The sequence below is a fragment of the Homalodisca vitripennis genome, chromosome 8, assembly GCF_021130785.1.
Source record: "Homalodisca vitripennis isolate AUS2020 chromosome 8, UT_GWSS_2.1, whole genome shotgun sequence".
In the NCBI taxonomy this organism is placed as follows: Eukaryota; Metazoa; Arthropoda; class Insecta; order Hemiptera; family Cicadellidae; genus Homalodisca; species Homalodisca vitripennis.
Window position 1 is genome coordinate 59524841 of NC_060214.1, and position 24698 is coordinate 59549538.

General features: G+C 30.1%; 1 protein-coding gene across 2 annotated transcripts in view; it reads right to left on the minus strand.

The window, feature by feature from the left end:
- LOC124367625 (somatostatin receptor type 2-like) overlaps nucleotides 1-24698 on the minus strand; it is a 186597-nt gene that overhangs the window by 31067 nt on the left and 130832 nt on the right. For both annotated transcript variants that reach the window (XM_046824598.1, XM_046824597.1), the window contains one exon: nucleotides 10484-10510. The gene's annotated coding sequence lies outside the window, so the exon portion shown is untranslated. The remainder of the gene's footprint in view (nucleotides 1-10483; nucleotides 10511-24698) is intronic.

Below are 24698 nucleotides of genomic sequence, written 5' to 3' on the forward strand. Positions count from 1 at the left end.
ATGAATAGTTTATCCTTGGAGCGAAAGGAACTAATGCTCCTTAAATGTTCAAAGACTTTATGACCAATATATCAACGTTAATTAAACAAATAGATGGGCGGTTTATGTCAGATGACAGATTTTCATTTAAATAAAGTACATACATCGGAATAAGCGACGAAAACACCAAAATTATTTTTAGACTAGGAGTTTGACCGCGTTTTAAAAAGGGACACCATGGAAATATTATTTTAAAACTACATTTAAAACACTCCTGTGACAATTTAGAGTCAATGAATAGATATTAAATATATATTCAGCCGTTAAACCATTTTAGCTTTAAGTTAAAAAATAAAATGTACTGATATCCTGAAGTAGTGAGTGGAACAGTTTGTGAAAGTATCATGAAATAATTTGGATTTAATAATAATTGAATAATCATAACAATTTGAATTGGTTTTCTTCATTCTATAGTATTTAATTAATCGCTCCAAGGAGGTTTAGTAAAACTTTTACTATTTTAGGCTAGAGTGCAGGAATCCAAAATCCCAAATCTTATTCTCTTCAGGAATGGTTGGTGGTGCTCTGTGTAATTTAGAGGCTTGTGTATGCTTATTTTAATTATATATTATATGAATATTCATAGTAAATAGCTTCAGGGTTTCAGCAAAAATTATAATTTATAATTTTAGACCCTGCACTTGTACGAGCACTTCTGATTCGAAATAATAGTTTTTTTAAAACCATAGCTGAGCTTAAATTTTCGCCCCGACCAATAACTTAGTGCTCAACCGGTGCTGTAGTTTAGTTTGCTTTGTTGTAAAAACATAATAACATATTGATGAAGTTCAAAGAAATCAGCTTGTTAAAATCTATGACGGGCTTATGACTGCCTTCAAATCTGGAACAACTTAGTTTTCTACACACAACATAGCAATGAATGGTTTCATTTCATCTTAATGTTGATTTTATCTCCATATTACATTCCTCTTAATACAGCGTTAATTCCCTTGGATTATAATATTTGTTATCATGTAAACTAGGCGTCTCTGATGCCGAAAATTCGTAAGTTGTTAGTTTTGAGCTTCTTCCATATCGAATTTTTTTCAATCTCTTTAGATGAACCTACTCCAGATACCAAGAATCAAGGCGGTATCGGCAACAGATTCCAGACGTTGCATTAATAGGGAGGAGAACCGGAGTTAAAGTGAACATTTATATCCTCGTTTCGTTACATTTCGGTTTTTACAAAAACTTTTTTCCAACAATTCACAGAGTATTCCTTTAAATACATTTTCTCGTTCTATGTACAATCGGTTTGTTTTATTTTTTCTATTTCATGTTGTAAGTAATTTTACGCATTTATATTTGAGATATGTTTACTCTTATAAATAATATTTGTCTAAATACAGGTATATAAAGTTACTGTAACATTAAATATTAACTTCTACTTTCTTATTGTGTATTCAATGTTTTTATTATAAGGCCTACACTTTAAGTTGGTATTCTATAGAACAAAGCTCTTTTGGAAGCACATGGTTCACCCAAAGAAAACAGCTGTATTTGATCTCTCACAATATTCCTCAAATGGGTCTTTGACAGTGATCACAGAAATACAGAGAAGATACGCACAAAGAAGATACAAGGGCCTTTGGTGTGAATGACAAGAGCTTGCGGTTTTGTTCAGTTTGGATTCTGTATTACAGGGCTTTCTGTGTTCAAAAAAGCTCTTTGTTACAGTTGAAATTAAATCATGACCTTTGCAACGATCCAGTAAGGCAAAGTTTGTTTGTCAAAAGTGTCTCTCAATGAATCTACAATGATACCACTATGGTACCAAAATTACCACTTTTGTCTTTGTTTTACTTTGAATTGAGGTCTTTAATACATGTTTGACTGGCTGAAAACCCGTGAAACATAACGGAAAACTCATTATACTCAATGAAAAGTTCTAATTTGTTATAAAAAAATATAACCAACTACTAACACATATGGCAGTCATCATGATTGACTTATAATTGACTTATGATAATATAACCCCTCACCACTATTTGCAACATGCTTTTCTGATGTTGCATATAATTTTCTATAATTCATTTTATTCTTGAGATTTTCTTTGAAAACACATATGCAAATACGTTCTTTCTGAAAAGAAAAGTTTACATCCCCCGGCAGACTGAAGATACATTTTCCGGCCTAATAAATAATAGGCTTCAGTGACGTTCAAAAAATACCATAGATGGATAAGCTCCATCGTGTATTCTTTTCTATCTAAAAATCAATTTTAATGCAAACTTCCACGCCGATAAATAAAAATTTTCTTGAAATGTCTTTTAGAAATGTTTGCAACATATAGCACTTTACCACCTGTTATAATGTTAACATTTTTTGCGATTTAAAATAATAAAACCTATCTTAAATTGTTTACTAAAGCTAAGAAAATTATAATGGAGTGACATGCAACGCCACCATCAAAAGCAATATTGCCTGTATATAAATAAAGTCTATAAATCGATTCGTTGTCTAGATATGGTATATAAAAATGACAATTGTTCCAATTACTCAAATAATGGGATTCGCTAATGCTCAGCCAATTATATCATATTTCTTTTGTCTCAACACACAGAATATGGAGCAGGTAAACTGTTACGCCAACATACGGTTGTACTAGTAGAGGGTCGATACTGATCACATTGGCTTATACCGGTTTTAAACAAGAAACATTAGTACATTAGTCTGAGCACAATACTTTACAGAGGCCGGCGATATGAATTCACTTGTTAGGTTTTATTTTTGGCCAGCCTGCAAACTGTTTCTACAGAATACAGAAATGTATTTGTAAGACCAAATTGAATTTTTGTGATTAAATGTAATTAATTGACAATTAGCGTTTTAGACAACACTAGGGTTTTGAAATTTGCCCTCCGGATAATGACTTGACATTATGGTTATTGTGGCAGCTAGGCATTGAGTATTCAAAAGAACTAGACATAAGTTATTTAACATAAATATATAGTGAAAACTCGTGTAGTAAACTATAAGTTTTCGATGTTTTACCATGGTGGGGGTTTCTTGATATTTTTTAATCGGTGGTCGTTGGAATTAATTTCCAAATATATCTATCAAGTTTTGTGTTTTTACGCTTTAAGATTATATTTCACGAGGACAGGAAATAAATAACTATGATTAATAGTTTGAAAAAGGTTTGGTTTTCATACTTAGATACTTAGATTTTGTCATAATCAAACACAACGAAAACGACTCAGGGCAAAGATACGAAAACTGTACAGTATATTTATATAAGATATGTGAAATAGGTTCTATGGTTAAAATACGTAGTTCACATACCTAAATAGTGTTAAAAAGCATGTCAGTTCCTGATAAATTACGTTGTATTACACATATTTATTTAATAAATAATAGGATAGTAAAAATATCAGCACTGAATTCACAACACAAACAAATACTGTAAAGAGTTGAACCTTAACTTTAGAGTTTTTTGGCTAATCCTTTATTAAACATGCAATACTAAATTTCCTTCTTTACTTCAGTGCTATAAATCGTTTTTTATTAAAATCTTTCTTTTTCCTCTCTCTAAGAATATCTTATTAAAGGGCTATATGGCATAGAGAATAAAAAACTTTGTGATATTTTGATTCCCCTCCTTGTTTATTAAACCCACGACCGCTCAGAGAGCATATGTTAAAGTGGTTTGTGTGAATAAAGATAGTCCAAATTATTAATATGTAATACAAACAGCAAATAATATTTTGTTCAGCCGCAACAGATTTTTTGTGAAATCGATATGTATAGTCTATCCACTATCCAGAACAAAAAAACATAGGTGTTATCTATCGACAGGAGAACAATTGTGCATCTCCCCAATTGTTGATATTTGTCTGCTGCAATGCATTGTTTCGTAGAACAAAAACTGTGAACGGATGCATTGTTTCCGTTACAGAACGATCTTTGCGATAACAACAGAAAGGAACACAAACATTATATAACAGTTTCCGATAATAATATTAAACTATAAAATAGAAAGCAATAAAACCAGTAAAATTAGACTAACATTAAACTCATCGGTAATAAAATTAGCTTTGAACTAACATTACAAAACAATACGTTTATTGAATCTAAATTAAGAATAAATAAGTATAAAAATAAAATTATTTTCTTATTTTCTTAGCGTCGTTAATATATGTGAAAAATGATTAACATGAAATATTTTTAATATAATCAACACATAATAATTATTTGATACTCCATTTCCATATTTCTTACTACAGTTGTAATAGACTGGAATCTAAATGATCTTGACAATTCTAAAAATTATATGAGTGAAAATACTTGTTCAACAAATCATCAGTAATAGCGTTACTAACTCTAATAGCAAACATTTGAACTTTTTACTGATATAATAATGATAAAGGCTACTAAATCAATAGGAAGAACATATCCTTTTAATTCTTTTTATGTATTGAGATGAAAACCGTCCTTACAACACAAAACTAAACACATTATCATGTATTTTAACACCTATTTTTATGAAGGAATTAAGAAATGTAGCTGAATATATACAGTGGGGTTTGCTTGTGTGTTTGTATGAGTCCAAAGTCTTCTTTTTATTATGAATACATATTATTATTTTATTTTATACCAATATAAATATTTGTGTAAATATATAAATGAGATCTGGTGTTCAAGTCCGTGGAAAATGCGTGTTGGATTAGATCTGTGTTAAGACAATTCTCTATGTATAATTATTCCAACAGAAAGTCTTAAATACATTTATTGTTTTTATTATAGTTAAATCGCAAATTTTCTATCTATAATGTGTACCATTGTGTTTAAATTCTATTTGAGTTGTAACATATTTTATTGTTACAAAACTTAAAATCTATACTGATAACAAATTCATTGTTCTTATAAGCTCAAAACAAAACATAACAACATCAGGTAAATACGTTTAGTACTACAGGAAATACGCAGACGTATCTTGTAAATGCAGCTCAAACTTGGTAAAATTAGGTTATACCGAGAATGAACGCTGGGAGGCCAGATCCACCCTATGGCAAGAGAGGGGGTGGTTTTGTCAATATTGGGGTTGTTTATAAGGGATACGCCACGTTTAGCCGATTTGGGCTAAAGTCCTTGCCCCGACTGCAGCCCTATGATACCCTGGTAATTTTTACATAACATTTTATAGCGTTTGTGTGTAGTCTTGTTATTGTGATTCCATCTGAAGGATAGCAATTTGAAATTATTTTTTTGCTATCTGCTATAGAATCTACTAAAAATATTTAATTATCAATCAGTTTTTATAAATAAAGTATCAAAAATATTCAATCTAACCGATTAAAATATTTGTTTATTGAGTCATCTACAGGATTGTGTCTAAAATTTTAAATTCTATACTTTATAAATTTTCTCTAGGATCAATTAAAGAATCTCAAATGTTCTGCTAAGCTTTATTAATATTATTACTTAATGTTATCGCCAGTCCGGTATTCCTAACTAAAGATTATTTTGATTAATCAATATTAAAATTTCCGGGCTCAGTGAAAATGATCTGTTTTTGTTATTTAGGTTCTTAACAAACATAACCATTGAGCAGTAATATAAGTAGAGAAAAAATTCTTTATATGGTGTTATTTATTAAAAAATATATTTATATAACAATCAAAAAGATAACGCTCAAATTATCGCTCAATAGCTTTGCTAATTATTGTCAATGTGATGTATATGTGTTAAAGCTGTGTAATACAAAAATTGCTTATTAAATTGTTTTCCTCCTTCAATTTTTTTATTTTTTGCCTGAATGAATTTATATAACCAGCGTACAGGCAATTAGCCTATTCAAAATTTAGTCAATTAAAGTCATATTAAATAATATTGTATATACATACACACCAACAATAACAAAAGTTTCCAAGTAATTTAAGTACTGAATTATCATGTAATATCTTATAAGTACGACTGCAAATATAGGGAAAGTTTTGATAAAAAGAGTAAATTTGTATATGCTTAGTAATTTCTTTAATGGAAATTTCGTAATATTTAGAGATTGTACCTAGAAAACCCCATAGTTAAAGAAGAAGTTAGTGTTTTGTTTTCTTAATTTATACGAAAATTAATAGCTCTATAACCTAGATTTTTATTTCAGAAAGTATATAAGTAGAATATTTTGTATGTGCATATCTAAAGGAAATAGAACACGATTTAAAAAAAATCATGTTGTTATTGCAGATTAAAATCATATTTAATTTCCTACAACACAGAGCCATGGTAAGCTATTATAGTACTAAAAGCTACTATAATAGTACTACAAGGTACTGGATGAAATTAAATAGAACAGTAAAATATTCTAGAATATGCAAAGATACTTTGATTGATTTAATATTACAAACTCATCCCTATTTTTGTTACGTTTACAATAGTCTAGTAAGTGATGAGGAAATGAGCATATATCTATGTAAGTAAATATTTTAGCTTGTATAACTGCTGAGTTTATTGATACGTAGATTCGGCCTACAGATTCCGACTAAGAAACTATTTCAACAGTTACTTTCCATTGAAACAACTACTGAGTTTTTTAACGAGCTAATTTAATTAAAAAATATTCAGAATGCACTAAAGGTTTTAGTTTATAGATTTAAACTTTAAGTTCCAGCTACTTTATAAATTATCTCACCTTTAATGATTCTAAACCTCGTGCAAAAAGACGGATAAGGGAATTGAAATAAAGATTTTGGCGAAATTCCGCTATTGAAGTGAGATATTTTAGTTGTTCAGATTTGGGTATCGAAGTAAGAATGTCACCTCACCGTTTTATAATCTACAACAGGAGGAACCTCAAAAGGATGTGTTACTATATGAATAGTTTCATTTAACATGTGATAAGCATACGGTATGAAATACTAAAACGTCTCTTATTGGTGTAATCCTTTCAGATACTGAATATTGATATACTTCATGTTAAAATACTACAACCCTCAATATTGCTATTTCTGTAACTCTGAATACTCTTCAATATTATTCACACCGTTTAAAATTTTAATTTGAGTTACAGACAAAAAAAGGCAATTTATAGTAGCCATAAATTAACAGTAAGTGATAATTTTGTAATTCAACACTGAGCAATTGGTAATAATTCTATGATCTCACTTTAACAAAACATTTCAGTACACTGGAGATCAAAACAATCAGAGCTGGAGGGAAACTCGGTTTTGAAAGTTCATTGACCTACTGCTGCCCTGGCTTCTCAGGAAACAACGGAGTGGTGTTTTATTCTCCCCCAGTATATTAGGAGGATAAGACAGGTTTACGTCTTTTTTACGTCGGACGAAAACCCGCGAGGAAGACAAGTAGCTGAGTTTTACAGCTTTACGTCGGCCTCTTTGTTCCAAATGTTAGCGTTCTCACTGGCAGCTTTATCCTCAGTTCTGCTTGATACATTCAGACTCGAAACAAGCCGTGAATATAATTGATAATTATATTGCTAGTAGATCATGGGCCAGTTAAGATGTTGTTTATATACCAATAGTATTTTTTTAGATACTTTATTGCATTTGAATGGTAAAGTTCAAAGGGTCGAAAATAAGATTCGACTGGTAGAAAAAATGCACCTTCATTGTATAAAATCATTTCTTTACCGACCATTTCTTACATAAAAAAAATCTTATTTCAAAAATAAATTAGTCCCAACAGGACCTTGGCACACATGTTTCCAGAGTAAAAGGAACCGCATCTACTTGAAATATTAGCAGGAGGAATAGTCGACACTGTATCTCAGTCAAGCTACCTTGGAAGAAGGAGGGATTCCCAATCATTTCCAGCTTATCCAGTCACAGAGGATAGTAAGCATCCCTTTTGTGCAGGCTAGCAACATTATTCAACACTACGGGAGCTCCACCCACTAAAAAAATCATCTTCTTCAGTTGAATAGATCTATTGATCCAAACTTTTACGCATATGGTATTATTGTTGTGTCTCTATTGGATATAAATGAGGTCATGGAACTACCCAGATAAAAGTGGCAGGTTTTTCTTGTGCCTAATACAGGTTTAAGTTGAAGGCATACACCAGCAAGATATGCATCTTTTTACCGGGGGTTGCACTTACCATACGTTAATTATAGTTCAGATCCTCCCAGATAAATTAAAATATCACTAAAAACGTTTTAATGATTCCATTGATATAAAATAGGATTGTAGGGAATGGCATTATCTAATCACAAGTATTGGAGAGATCATGCTCGGTAGATACAAAGGTATGCAAGACGTTTTTGGTCTCATCTTGGATTATGATGGCTCAGGATGGTCTATTCTAGGCATACAAAAATCGTTTTCATTTATTTTAGGTAGGGAACTTTGACAACAATTTTCCCTACAGTCGTAAAAAAAGACTGTTGCTCTTGTTCAATTACTTAATATCATATCAATAATACAACCAACCACCTCATTTTTACCAATCATATAAATCTATTCTAAATCTTATCTAAATTCTCGCACGATTTAACATTTAGCTTCCTATCAGTTCACACTTGTAGGATAAACCTAAATGCTTTATATCACAAAATAAAAGTGTCAAGTTTGCAATCAACTGAATTTATTTTCTACTAGATTATTTATTTCATGTTCTCATTAGGAACATGGTTTAATATGTTCAATAATAGTTTTGACCAGTTTTATTTCTATTATTAATTCAAAAAATAAAAAAAATATTATTAAAATAATATATGAATTATAAATGTTTGCAGAAAAAGCTACTACAGAATGTTGTAATTTATACTACAATGTGAATATAAGAGTATTCAAGACAAGCAGTATCGAATAACCGCCTTCACGCTTACAACTATTTGTGGGAGATGGCGTGTAGAAATCGTTATAAAGTGAAAGTCATAATCAGCCTTTTCCAGAGTTCATGATTATGTAGTCCTGCTGAATATTATTCAAAATTTTTGTCGGTTCAGATTATAAAAGTAACATTTCTAGTATGAGATTAAGATTTGTTTGGGTGAATTCCAATAGTTTCAATAAAGTTTAGGTGGTCTAATATTGTGTATAACGTCATTTCCCAGTTTTTGCATAACGCTCTAAAACATGACATATAGGGCCTGCTTCAACAATAGAATTTTCAATAGATTTTATAAAATATACCAAATGTAATAGAGCACTTGGGTGATTAAATGTGGTTCTAATGCCAGTTTAAATTTACTGGAAAAAACTAAAAAAGGTTTATTTCTAAAAAAATACTATGACATGTATGGATACATGATCGCTCCTATCTTCTGCCTTCGTATACTTTTCCAGTATTCCTGGAACTTGTGAATAGCTGTATACAAAGATGGCATCGCATTTGGGGGTGGAGATGGGTCGTATGCTGTTTTATAACTCTATTTATATAAGCAAAAGTTGTTGATACTGTCAGAATATAATCGACTGGCTGTTGTGGGGAGATTGTTACATTAAGGGCATTTATATCTGGCTGCCGTCGCATAGAGAGTGTAAGTCGCCCAAATAGAGCACAATATTGACTGGGCTGGTCGCCGCCCTCCCCCCTTCGGCATGTCTGGACCTGGACTCTATGTCGTCCGTCTCAGTAAACAAAATACTCAGCGAGTCTAGTCACATCTCATGTAATAATACCGCCATTTTTCACAAAAACTACAGGTTTTTCTTATAGAAAATATTAATTTTTAGTACCTCATTAAATATTATTTCCATCTTCGCTGATAAATCTATATTCCTTATATTCCCTACGTTTAATGATTTAAAATTATGATCTAGTAATGAGAGAGTTCTTAATTATTAACTGATTTTCATTTTATAATTTATATTGTAGTTTCGAGAATACGGGGTTTCCAAAAGTTACGTATCTCATTAAATATTACTAAATAGTCGTTGATCGAAGACATATTAGAGGTTATTATGAATATACGATGATGCGGTGAAGAAAATTAAGTAAAAGATTGTAACTAAAAGTAGTGTTTTAATTAAAAATATTAATTAGTTGCCTAAAATCAAGTGTAATTGTAAATTTAAATTGAATCCCAGATAAGGAAATTGGTTAAAATTGTTTCTAAGTAGTTTCTTACGTGACAATACATCCGTTCTTTACTAAAAACTGTCTGATCTGAAGGAATTTGCAGGTATTGACACATATCTACAAACCATATTATATTGTAAAATCACCAGATTATTAGTTTAAAGCAGTTAAATCTCAGCAATTAACTGCATTGCCTACCTTTTCACCATCTATTATATTTTACTTTAGCAATATATGACTAAAGCTTATAGATCGTTTTTTAAATACTTGCACATAAAATTCAGTAGCAGTTGCAAGTATATACTGCGTTTTCTACATTTCACAGATTTTATGTTTTAGTTTACAACCTAAAGCATTAACTTTAGCTAGATTCTTAGCATAATAATCGGGTTTAACTAACGAAAGATTTCATTAATTTACAAATTTAAATAATGATTGTATTAAACTCACTTACTTTGTATGTAAATGCAGATCACGTTTCCTGGAACAAATACAAAACAATTAGCCTGAAAATATAATATGTTTTATTTTCCACCAGCCATGAACAAGTTTAGTTGTCATGAAAGTAAAAGATGATATGGAATGTAAGGTTTACGCATATAGCATCATGTATCTGATTGACAAATAAAGAATTTTTATTTTATAAATTTACATGTAGACCTGTATTTATTTGCCGCTCTTATTCAATTAAATCCTCTTAGGAAAGCTATTGCGCTTTAATTCATATTCTAATTTGGGCAATACATTATTTATCAAGAAGGTTTGTTTGAATTCGACACAATGCTTACTCTTTAAACATTTTGGACAGTAACTACAAAATGGTTATATATATATATATATATATATATATATATATATATATATATATAATGGTTTTAAGTTTTCTTTTCTATACTAAACTACATCATCAAAATCTTAAACAAGTTCCCAGTTAGCGTTTATAGAGTTAATGTTGTAAAATCCACTTTTTACTCTGTGAAAGCTAAGACATTTATTGCACTTCGAACATGAAACAGCTGCTTAGTGGTAAACATCTAATTTGCTTTATTATTTATCCTATGTCGTTTAGAATGTTTTCAAACTTTATTTGTTCAACTGCTCAACCAAGAAATTACAGTATACATACGTAGACAATACTTCAATTGCATAGAACTCCAGAAGAGTTGTGTCTTCCGTAACAAGAGCATAACACATATAAAAAAATATTTTAATCCTGACAGAATTTACGGTGTGAATATAGATCTTGTGATATGTTTAACTGTAGTACATATTTAAAAGAAAACGTAGAGTACATTTGAAAATTATCTTACTCGGCAAGCAGAAAAAACAACGTGTATTTTATAATCTTAGACCCGAAACTGATATCTTCACGTAAAAGGATACAAACAAGCTCTGACACTTCCACTGTTGTGTTTGGCAAGGTGTCAACACGGCGCAGCCGGCACAGATGATGAGGCGATGACTCCTCTCGTTTACTCACTTATCTTTACGTGCAAACATCGGGTACATAGTAATATACTACCTCCTTGCTGCTACTTAGCTAACTGCAATTACTAACTTTATATGTTTAGTTCATTTAATATAGTGATAAGGTAGTTATTGAATCTTCACACCCAATGGAGGATGGTCTACAAGGAGGTCGGCAAAAGAATTTAACGTAAGCATAGCTGTACATTGTTTTAATGTGTAATGTAAGATGTACGGTAAGATAAATCCAAAGCCCAGCCTACAAGTAATAATTTTATATTATAATAACTGATACCAGCTTATTCTCTTAAGCATTAATCTCAACTAAACTGTCCCTTTATAATGATCTACATCTTCAGCTAAACTTACAATACAACTCCTTGATACAATAAAACTCTATTCTACAAAAAAAAATGTTGTCTACTACCTCAAAGACTATTTCTTAAGACCAGTATTAATTTAATAAGTTTAACTTTCACAACATGAGACAAACAAGAATATTAAATCACATATAGCAGAACTTTAGTTAAGTGTTTCAAACTTTAAACCAGAATAATTTTGTATAATAAGCCTTTGAGGTTGGATTTGCGGGATTGTATTCTACTAACATTTACTAAAAACTAATTTGATGTAGTACTCGAACTAGACTGTTTTTACACCCTGCATATTTTAAAAACATATAGGTACACCATGCCAAAGTTGTTAATAGCTTATTTAATATAGAAAATATAGCTCTGGTCTAAAGAATCTGAGTAAACTGCTTAGCTATGGACTTGACGCCAGTAATCTGGAGTCAAACTCCGTCTGCAAAGATCAAATTGTCATCGACGGAAACGTTAGAATCTTTGCATAGTTTACATTGTGCACCTAATGAGACAATAACTTTTCATCTATATTACACTGGGTGGCTACTGGGTAACCACCTCTCTTGTTGTTTAGGTCTCTTTAATTTTGAAAGGCTGCAGAGTACGTTTTTAGTAACGTCTTAGTCGCCGATTTTTATTTAGTCTCTCTAAGCGTCGTGGACTCTAAATTCAAGGAATAGGATCTGTGAAAGTGACAGTATTAAGAAACTGGATTGGCAGAACGTAATTTGGAGGTAGGCTGAACATTTTGTCATATTTTAACTAATATAGAAATAATGAAGTTCATTACCATGGTTATTCTAACCCGTAACTACTCTCTCTTCCAAAACAATACTAATGGTATTGTTAGTAACCTGGAATGAGGAACGTACTTAAACTAAATTTGGGCGAGTTAAAATTTATGTATTTGCAATATATATCTTAAGATACGGCTAGGAACACAGGAAAATACGGTTGACGCCACATCAGTTTATTCACTTGTATTAGTAAAGCAACATTTGAAAGTATAAAAACAAGATTATTGTAATTTTCCATCAACCGATTCCACAAAATCACAAAACAACGTATTGGGAAGTGAAGTTTGCTCTCTTATCCAGGAGGTAACCGAGCCTTCAGAATGTAATTAGTTATATTGTATTATTAAATTAAAATACTACAAAAATTCACGGCAATGTTGGATGGATCATTTTAAAGTATATTTTAATTAAAATAAAAGGATTTTGAACTTAAAAATGTAGCCATCAAATTATACACTAAACTCGTTGACATAATTCAACATTTCATATTGTTGAAATATAATTTCTGTTAATAAGTTTTCACGTTAAGTATACAAAGAATATATTTTTAATTTTGTGTTCAAGGTTCATTAAAGAATATTTATAATCTTCTTAATTATTATATTTACGTGGCAGGTATTACGTGAATTAAACAGTTCTTACTACGTTTATTACACCAATACAACCTAATGTAGCCATATAAACACCTGGTCTGTTTACTGCTCTCATAGAGATTACGATTCTCACTTTATTACCTGGGCTGATAAAGTTTAATAAGTTGCATTTCCATTTACCGATCCATATTTTGTTAGTTAAAACTAATTGTAATAGCAATAATTCGAATGTGGTGTTAATCGAAAGCATAGGTGATAATTACTCCTAGAAATCTCTGATTATTCATAAAATGTTTTATGACACAGTTTGAGATAGGTAAGTTCGAAACCATGATATCGAGGGGACTAGCATACAAAAATGGCATTTTCCAACTCCATGACTGCTGTCTTAGCCGCTAAGGTTAAAATAACAGGATCACTTATTTGCTTAAATCGAAGAGTATCCTGACGATTAAAAAGTCGAGGTACTCTATACTGTATTACTCACACTAAAATATAAGTAATAATATGGTGATAGAGCAACGGTCATACATTAGGTCATCCAACGTTTGACCATGATTACCAAAACGTAAGCGTGATTTACCAAACTTACAACAAGAAATGATAAGAAAACAGTATTGTAGCCTAGAGATTAAAATCTATACTGTAATTCATTTAAAATGACTATATAAAGGTTAAAAGTCTAAATTGAGTGGATAAATAGAATGTGTTACAAGAAGTTAATCCAACTTGTGTTTTTGTTTACATGACTACCAAATAAATAAAAGACTAGAGCGGTTTTTACCCATTCTTGACATTTACATCTCATTAAGTATTGCTGGTATTATCATGATATCATTTTTATTAAGTTTTTAAGCAAAAACATAATTACTCTCTCATGCATTATTATTTTATTTTAACTCTTAACTAAAGAAAGAATAAGTGTTTATGTATAAATGTCCAGTATATATTTCCTTGCAGTTGATAACACGAAGAATACAAGAGTCTCCTGATCGGTTTAAAAATTCGATATGGCTGTGTTTTACAACAGAGTGTGGCATGGTACCTAGTTAATCTTTCGTCAATAGGAAATTGCAACATACAATATTCTAGGAGACAAGAACCCATTTAAATTGTATAAGGAGAACCTCAATATTATTGGTATCAATAGAAGTTTATATAACACACATCAATCGATCGTCAGAGACACTACTGTTGGTAGAGTAGATTTACATTTTTTACTGTAAGAATGGGAGGATGTCGATAGGAGTAAATTACGAGTAAATTTTTCTCACACTATACTTCTCCTAACGTATTCCCTAAAATCAACCATTATACATATATACATAGTTTTAAAGGTTTTTTCTGGATATTTTCAATGATTTAAAAAATCGGTGAAACTACTTTTTTAGATATTCAATATGATCTCTTCTTCAGATAAATAAGAAATCTAACACATAATTACAAACTAGGTTAAAATAAACAAATCGAATAGAGCGTTGTGATACACAAAAGTCAGGAATCTTAACCACCATGTTATGTGTCTCAACTATACTAACTCTAAAACATAAGATAAAGGTACATTTCATGTTTAGCTGTTATTTAAAATATTTCAATAAAAGATTAATGCAGTTTAAAATTTTTATTGCTTTTAATCATGACCATACGATTGATTTTGTGTGGATGTGAATGCAATTTCATTCCATCATTTGACATTACAAGCATTTTTGTATAACCGTATTTGTATTGCTTCTTATACTATCATATATTCCTCAAAACATTTCATGGCAACTATCTAAAAACGTTTCATGATATAGCAAATATAGGAGAAATTTTTGAAAGTGACATGAACGTCCTACTGCTGGTATCTGATTTTATCTACAATGAGATACAGGGATGATCTTTGTCTACCGATAATTTAAACAACCGCCGTAAATGAAGAAGTATGGTATAATTGGAATGAATTTCATTTTTACCACTAGCTACTGTCTAACGTACTTTTCACTACACGTGGCTATAAATACCAAATTTGGTTTCAATAAAGTTTTTTGCAGTTGTCCTACTCAGAAGTTTGCGATGTGTATGTGTAGCTTCTTTAAGTCACATATTCTGATAGATCTGATTTCTTGGGATCAAGAAATTGTAAAATATTTATTTTTAGAATTCGGTTATAAAGATGACTGAAAGACATTTATTCTCAATTTACTCAAAGCATAAATTAACACACTTTAAATACAAATAATATATTCAGGTTTCAATATCTTAAGGTTATTATTTGGACTTTGCATTTTATGACGAGTGCAAAGGGATTTTACTATTTAAGGTCACAGTAATGTTATTAAATAAGCTATTATTACAACTCCAAATGGAAATTATGAATGACGTAAGAAGCTAATATATCCTTCGAGATTCTCTGTTGGTAATGGCTAGTGTAGCGATGAACTGACAAATTATAATTTTATTCTATGTAGTTATTTGTATTATTATGTTGATATAATACATTTTGAAATATAGTAAAACGAATTTAAATTTCATATTTAGTTTTAGTTTAGATTGATACAATTTCAAAACTCTACGTCCTTTCGTTTCTTAACGGTCTTATACCTAAATCTTCATGTAAGTGTATTACACTTTTAATAAACATCGTTTGAATTGGTGTAGATGTAACAGAAATTTATTACAACTTATAACTGCTGTGTAATTTGTATTGCTGAAATAGGTTTGGTAAGCTTATATAAAACTCAAACAAATTATTTGAATTCTACTATACACCACCAGAACTGCATCAAATATGATACATAAATATAAACTTTTACATCCCACACGCTTCGTTTGAGGTTGGAGTTTAAGAAAGTTTATCTTTTCTGAATAAATTATAAAGGAGCTGTTTTAACTTCGTGTCACCACATACGGGGTGAGCCTTTGATTATAAATTCTTATTTCTGATTTATTTCCCCTAGTAGATTCAATCATATCCTAAGGATTCAATGATTCATAGTGTTTCATAGACATTCATAGCATCAACTGCAGCTCATGACTCAGAATTCCAGGTGTGTTACAACTGCATTTCACTTCCAGTACACGTAACGAAATATTCATCTCAGATATGATTATGAAGAATATTAACTAAACTGTTAAGAAACCAATACCACGGAATATCAAAACCGGACAAAACGTATTAAAACCAAACTGAATTACAGTTTTCAGGATTATTGAAATTTTCCCGGTGGTAATGTTCTGCCTTTTCATAATTTGAGCCCAATTATCAATAAAATCCTTGCTTGGACCAAAAGACACCTATTTATACAGTTTAAATTATTCAGCACTATTTATCCAATATTTGTCACATCCAGAAAGAAAACGACACGGTTTTAAGAAGATTTTAAAGAAAAAATTAAAATCTTGTGTGATAAATATTTGAGCAGATATAACATAAAACAGTGATTTTAAGAATATAGTTTGATAAAAAATTAGGTGCAAAAGTTCAATTAAAAGACTTACTGAGGAAAACAAACGTATTGATTAAATATGTTTTAAATATGTAAACCGCATACAAACGATTCACTAATAATTAAATTCATTGTACTGGAAGAATAAATTCTTGCAATATAGACTTTTTATTGGTAATATAAATGGAAAGTTTTAATTGTCTTTAAAACTTCATCATCGTAAAAACATTTTCTTTTATGATAATATTGAATCATAGTATACACGTTAGATATTAAGGGAGAAAATACGTAAAAATGAAAAATAATTTAAAGGGTAATTGTGATTATTTTAACAACCATTTTCTAGTGAATTAAACCATTTTAAATATTTTTATTTTCTGATTTTAAGCTAACGTGGAAAATATCATACTAATACATCACACCAGGTCGTAACATCATTCTACAAAATCACATAGTCTCTATGTTTAGCCAGAACTAACAGAGAAAACTATCAACAAGATTAAAACTGTCAACATTAGACTTTATATTCTATCAGAACTAGGAGGGTAACAGGAACAACAGAAAAGAAAGGAAACAGACTGAGGGAGTTAAGTGGCTGATAGGGTTGAATAGTTCATTCACTGCATGAGCTGACGAGCTTCTCAGTGACTTAAACAGTTCACTGTAGAAGTTCCACCAGAACGAGAACGGAACTAGGAACTAAAGAGAAGGAAGGAAGTCAGACTGAGGGAGTTATGATGTTGCCTTAGAGTTGTTCCGTTAATTCACTACAGTCACTGAGTTACCAGCAGGCAAACTTATCGTGGCAACTTATTACACTGTAACTCATAAATAAATTTCAATAAACCCTACATGCATTGGTATGTATGTACATTTTTCTTAACAGCAAATATACAATAGACTTTTGATGAAGGAGAAAATGTGTCAGAGAATTTGTATTTCTTTAATTTAAAAATTCACATACCTACTTGAAGAAAAAGATAAATTCTTGCAATGAGTGAAAAAATCTCCAAAAACTTTAGTTTGTACAACCATAAAAATAAATTTGGCTTCATTTAGATTCATGGAAACTTCAAATTGTTTGCCTTCCATCGCCTTACAGTACAGTAATTTCTTAGGCATTATTAAATAAAAGTAACGTTAAATTATACATGGTCCATTTTATAGTAATTATATGATTTACAGCAGTATAGAGAGAAAATTCTTTTATCATACTAGGAACACATGACTAAGGACGGGTAAAACTGAAGCAGAAAGCATTATTGAGGAAGTCCAAGAAGGTTAAGATTAGCTCCTGCTGTCCTCATTTTCAGTACAGTCAATTAATTATGAGTAGGAGGTTAAGAATATGACCGTAACTTAAACATAAGATTTATTGGAGGAATATGACTCGAAGTATTGGATATATATCTTTTTTCCGTCTGTTCTTCAGCCCAATATCTTGGGAAGGAACTGTGGAATTGAAAACTTAAGTGCATATACGACACTTCATGATATTAGGCCGAGCGATAGTGAACATTTGCAAATTCGTCATATGGGTAACCATGATAAAAACGGAAATATTCGGGATAAACAACTGGAGATAAACTCAAAATTGACAAGGCAAGCGCAAGCTACAAACAATTATCGCGTAACAAATTTAGCTGAAGCCTCGTGAAAAATTTAAAGTCTAAACCTACATATGGTTTTATACCATATTACAGTATCATATGAGCGTAATCGGTTTGTTTTAATATTAATTTATTCTCATTTTCATCATGGTTGCATACTATACCAATGTTGGCTAAGTTCAACAAAACCTCATACAGTGACATTTGACATCATTGAACTATATGCTGCTAGCACAAAAGTGAAGCTTCATAAAAAATATGGATTCTATTATAGGCCAATTAGTTCTCTAAATATCATTAGGACAAACAGAAAGAGGTGAATGAAAGTTTTAAAGTCCCTAGCACGATGGGTTTCACGGAAACATTTTAAAAACGATTCAATTAGATAATTTTTCGTTACAGATGTGACATAATAACGCATATAACCTATCTATCAGCAAGATATCTCGATAAATATTTCATTTGAATGTTCAAAATCTTGTATTATACTCTATTTTGTTATAGAAAAAATGACATGTTTAAGCTGGTTTAATGATAATCATGTTACATTCTTAATTATTCCATTGTCAAACAAAAACTTAAAATAATAATTACTACGGTTGAAAATATTAGTTAATTATTTTTGTTTACGCTCCAACTCTGCAACTTTGATAAAGGCATGTTTTTCATTTATTTCACTCATTCATAATGCACATTTTATAATAGTAGCTTACTTATGTTAGACAGAGTTTTAATATTTGCAATTTTCACTCTTCATAAAATGTTTATTTTCTCTTATTTTAACTAAAGTAATAAACACATAAAATGTGTAAGGACGAGATTTTAAGTACATTAATACATTTTTGAACTGATATGTCTCTATTTAATTTATCTATTAAGTAATAAAATAAATATAAGAGATTTTTATCTTAGATTATCAGATAAGTTATCTAAGATATTTGAGAGGTGCAAGAGAAGCAGACTGTTATCGTTTTTAAATCAAACAGAATTTTTCTCAACTTGTCAATTCGGTTTTACAGAAGGCAAAAGCACTGAAAAAGCAATTACAAAGTTTATTGAAGGCATACTAAACAGTATGAATAATAGTAAAAAATCTACAGGATTATTCATTGACTTCTCGAAAGCTTTTGACTTGGTTAATCACAATATTTCTTTAAATAAACTACAGATTTCAGGAATAAGAGGCTTAGCTTTGGATTGGTTTCAAAGCTTTTTAACTGGAAGGACACAACGGGTGAAAGAGGGTAAGTTCTTAAGTGACTCGAAGGCCATCTATATTGGTGTACCACAAGGCGCAGTACTATCAGCTTCATTATTTATAATTTTTATCAATGATTTACTAAAAACAAATTTTTATGGAAAGATAATCGCTTTTGCTGATTACATAGCGTTACAATATATAGATTCTTATTGGGTTAATATTTTAGATTATATTAAAAAAGATTTGAACTTGTTACAATCATGATGTATAAATAATAAAATGTTGGTAAATGTTGAAAAGACAAAATTCATAAATTTTGATTCAAAGCACTTTGGTTTTGACAACCCTTTAAAGTTTCATTCAAGCACCGATTGTGAGCAAAATTATGATTGAAATTGTGCCGTAATTGAACAAGTAAACAATATACAATATCTTGGATTAGTTATAGATGAAAATTTGTCTTGGAAACAACATGCACATGCAATACATTCCCAAATTCGTAAAAGTGTGAGAACTTTTTATTTTTTAAGAAATGTTTTAAACGAAAACCTGTTGCGTACACTCTAATTTTCTTTAATTCATTCTAGGTTAATTTATGGATTTGAACTCTGGGGAGGGGCAAATGATTTTGTATTAAAACCGGTTGAGGTAACACAAAAACATCTTATCAAAATAATATTACATAAAGCAAAAAAGAACCCTCTTTACCCCTTTTCAAATCCTTAAAGATTTTTCCCCTAAAGTATTTATTTGTCTTTAAAGTTCTTAAAATTTTTTACGAAAGAAGCGGAAACAATAGTTATAAACAATTTCAGTACTATACAAGAGCGTCTACACAAGGTGATTACATTAGACCAAAAGTAAATAAAATTATCTTTAGGAAATCTTTTGTATTTCTAGGCCCAAAAAAATTCAATCACCTTCCTACTTCTATAAAAAGTGCTAAAAACATCAAATTATTTCAAAACATTTAAAAACGTGGCTTTTTGAAAATGACAAAATCAGTAAATTGCTTGAGATTATTGCTTAGGAGGACTATTAAAATGTATATTTGTGCAACAATCGGTTTTATTTTTGTATTTTTTAGTTTGTACATATGCAATATATTGTTAGTTATAGCGCTATGTTGTGGTTTTGGAGTTGCCATTCATGTTCGAAATGTTTCTTATGCTCTTTCTTTTGTTGTCACTTTTATTTTGGATTTTTTATTTATGATTATGTTTTTGTTGTAAAAAGGAAACTTTAGTTGTAATCTTTCATTAATTTGAGAACGCTACAGTGTGGACCGCAAGTTTTTAAGTTAAAGTAAGATAATCGACTGTAAATATGTAAATTTTCTTGTAAGTTTAAATTGTGCTAGCCATAGCTATTTAATTTTATGGCTAGTAATTCCAAGTATGTATATTATTATTTTCATTTGTAAATACTGAAGGAATAAATGATTATTGATTATTGATATCACAAAAGATAATATTTAATTTACTAAGAATGCTTTGTATTTTGTTGCATGCTCTAACTATTACATGAAAAATAAATATTCCAAATAAGAAAATGCCTTACCAGATATTCTGGTTAATATTTCTTAATATTATTTATTAATATATAATATAGTATAAATATATTATTTATTAATATTATATATACGAAACTATTAATTTACTTCTAGTAAAGGCAAGAATGGAAACTAATAGACAAAAAATAATTAAATTTCAATGTTATGAATAAAAAATTACAGGATTAAATATCAATTATGTTAACCAATTTACTGTTTATAGGGAAATAGAATGCTCATATTTTAATACGATATAAAAATAGTAATGAATAATAATATACAATCGTACATACTATAAATGTAAGTACCATTGTGTTGAATATGTATGTATGTATGTGCAAGAGGCAATATATATTCCCCTTTACAGGTTAAGAATATAGTTCACCACAAAGTTTATAATGTAGGTACAGATAGTGAGACAGGATATTGAATATATTTCTATTAAGCTGTGTTGAGGATGTATTTACTGAGACAGCTACAGCATGTGAAATAACCATGGTAAACCTTTACAAGACTTACAACAATCACGATTCTTTCTCTTCTGTTATTGACGGATAAATGTCATTGATTTTTTTAAATCCTCACATTTAGTGTGCATATACATCTGACGATAAAGTTGGTACTAAAAGGTAATCTTGCTTTGTCATTTATTAAAAGTATGTATTTTTCCTTAAAAAGTTTTTTTCATCAGCAAAGGTATCAAACTTTCATAAAAAAAGTTTCTCGTATTATCTGTAAATGCAAAAATTGACTTTGGAAATGTTTGCTGTTAGTAGTTAATGAAAGAAGATGATGTAATTTTTTTATAGTGTGTAGAGAGTATATTAGATTATTTTAGCGTGCTATAATGAATATCCTTACAAATCCAAAGGATTCCCTTTAGCTATTTCAAAATCTTGAAGTTTAACCTTTTCTATAGAGTTTAGGAACACTTACATCATAATACAGAGAAGATAATATATTAGAGATGTAGCCTCGAAAAGTGTTTTATAATAAATAACATAATATTAATAAACTTTTAACACTTTTAAACTTTTATTCTTCTTACTATTAACTTAACCTTATTTTGTACCTGAAGATGGAATCAGTGATTCCGAAATGTACATAGTAAGAAAAATAAAAGTTTAAAAGTGTTAAAAGTTTATTAATATTATGTTATTTAAGATAATATAGATAATCACACCTAATAATAGCCTATTTACATAATAAATAAAAGAAAATTATATTGGATTTTACTAGTTTCACACACAAAATACACAAATTATAGTGCCAAATAATAAAAAAAAAACTGGGCATCTTGTAATATAATAACAATATTATCATAAAACTAAAGATAAACCAAATTTATCAATTTACCACGTCTCCAAATATCCTGCTCCCTGAAACTCACATTTGGGAGAAGGTATTTGAAATTTAGGGTCGAAATATGACTAGTAATGGTAAATTAATGTGAACATCGACACCGATATATTGATTTTGCATTATTTGAAAATAACTGGCTGTGAGATATTTGTTATAGTACAAAAAGTAGAACATTACGCATCGAGTATTGAAATCTATTTTTATATTGAAGCTTTAGTAAACCATTATTAGACATATAATAAATTATGTATAACCCTTAACTCTTAAAAATCATGTTCTGACGTAGGTGGTACCAGAGTGAGTAGAATAACCACCAATCACGTCACCTCACATAACAGGTACACTTAAAAGTCATGCCACATAAACAGAGAAGTTGAGAGACTGTGTTAAAATGTTTGAATAATGTTGAGTATTCTTGTAAAATGTATAGTAAAATGTTTTGGAAAACATGTCATACTTTTAAAACACCAGATTCAATAGTAAGCATCTAACAAATAAATTAACTAAAGCTTTAACGTGGTAGAGCCTAAAACTTAGAAGACAAGCCTAATATATACACACACTGAGTAAGCCTAAGTATTAGGATGACATTTAGGATTGTTTATTTATTATTTTAGAAATAAAAAAATGTGCTTTTTCTCCTGCACTATTTGTACCTTAAGGAGACCTGAAGAGGGTAAATGTAAGCTGGTGTTGTACTTATGTTCAGGTCACAGAGCCACACGTGACTGGGGTAGCAACGGACGCAATCCGTCGTCTCCACTTGCATTTCCGTCCTCTGTGGGGATCGTTTCGCTGTCGTAATGTTTAACAGTTGACATCTTAAAGATTACACTATATTAAAGTATTATTTTTTCAATATGGTACGTATTTTAGACCGTTAGTGTTTCTTTAGTATTGCATTTAGTACGTTATACTAGATATAACTTTCATTATAGGTATTAATATTTTTTTAAAGACATATATTATTAGATATTTTTTACCTATACATGATTGTCACTTCGATTTTAAACGTCGACGGTTTGGTATGTTAATATGGTTTAAATCAATATTGACAGACAGTATATTTTGTATTATTTCAAGTCTATAAACACAACTGTATGATCCGTCCTCTGTATAATCGGTTCACTGTCGTTATGTTTAACAGGTGACATATTGAAGATTATACTATAGTTACCTGTTATATTATTATATATAAAGTTTTTAAAAATGGTGCTATATATTTTAGACGGTGTATCTAGTATTATGGCTGACCTTTGTAAAAGAAAGGAACATAGATCAATATTCTTATGTTTAAACCATAACATAAAATATGTTAAATACTTTCACTTAAACTCGATTAGGACTTATTTCATAAAAATTTTAGCTCTAATATTTTTAAATTCTTTGAAAATATCTTGTTTAAACAATTTTAGAATTTTAATAAAAATAATATCATTTAAACAACATTTGCATAGAGCCTAATCTATTTAAGTAAACAAATAATTATGTTTATTTTCATATTTACTTTCCAAGGATTATTTATAACACCTCTAACGTTCGTATTTGGAACACAAATCCCGAGATTTGAGAGTTGTAAATGAGATAGTTTTCCAGATGATTTTTTTAACCTTTAGTAGGTTGTTACTATTAAAAGTGCGGCGAGTGCCTCTATATATTTGAAATTGGCGCGTGTAATCTTTCAGTAGCCGCGAACCCGATAGCCAGGTGCTCCAAACTCTAGGTCATAGCTTAAACAATCGGAGCCTCCTACTTTCCGGAATTCTTCTGGACAGGTTCTGGTAGGATGATTCCTGCTAGGTTAGCAGGCTGAGAGCGAAGGTTGTGTCGGGGTCGTTGTGCGGCTATCGGGTAGAGTGGACCGAGTAGAAGTGAATGCACGTTGTTTAGGATTAAATATAATTATTAGGGAACTTTTCGGAACTATATCTAAATTATTAGTTAATCTTTCGTCATCAAAGCTGGTTGGGTTTGGATGGAGGAAATCTAGTGGCGGATCCACGGTTAAATACTATTCCTCTGGAAGGTGCCCTCTTCCGGTTGCGAAGACACGAGGTCGCAAACGATATTAGGCAAGTTTAATTCAAGCTATAATATAAAATACAGCTGAACTACTTTGAAATTCTACGCTTATCATTTAATTAGGCAGCGAAATATGTGGAAACTCCCATAAATAGTTTTATAATTTTAACATACCCGTAAATTATAACGGTTTTAGTGTACCTAGTGAAATTTAGTTAAAATAAAAAATCGGGTAAATTTACAATATATTAAAGACAGGTAAAGTTCCAAAA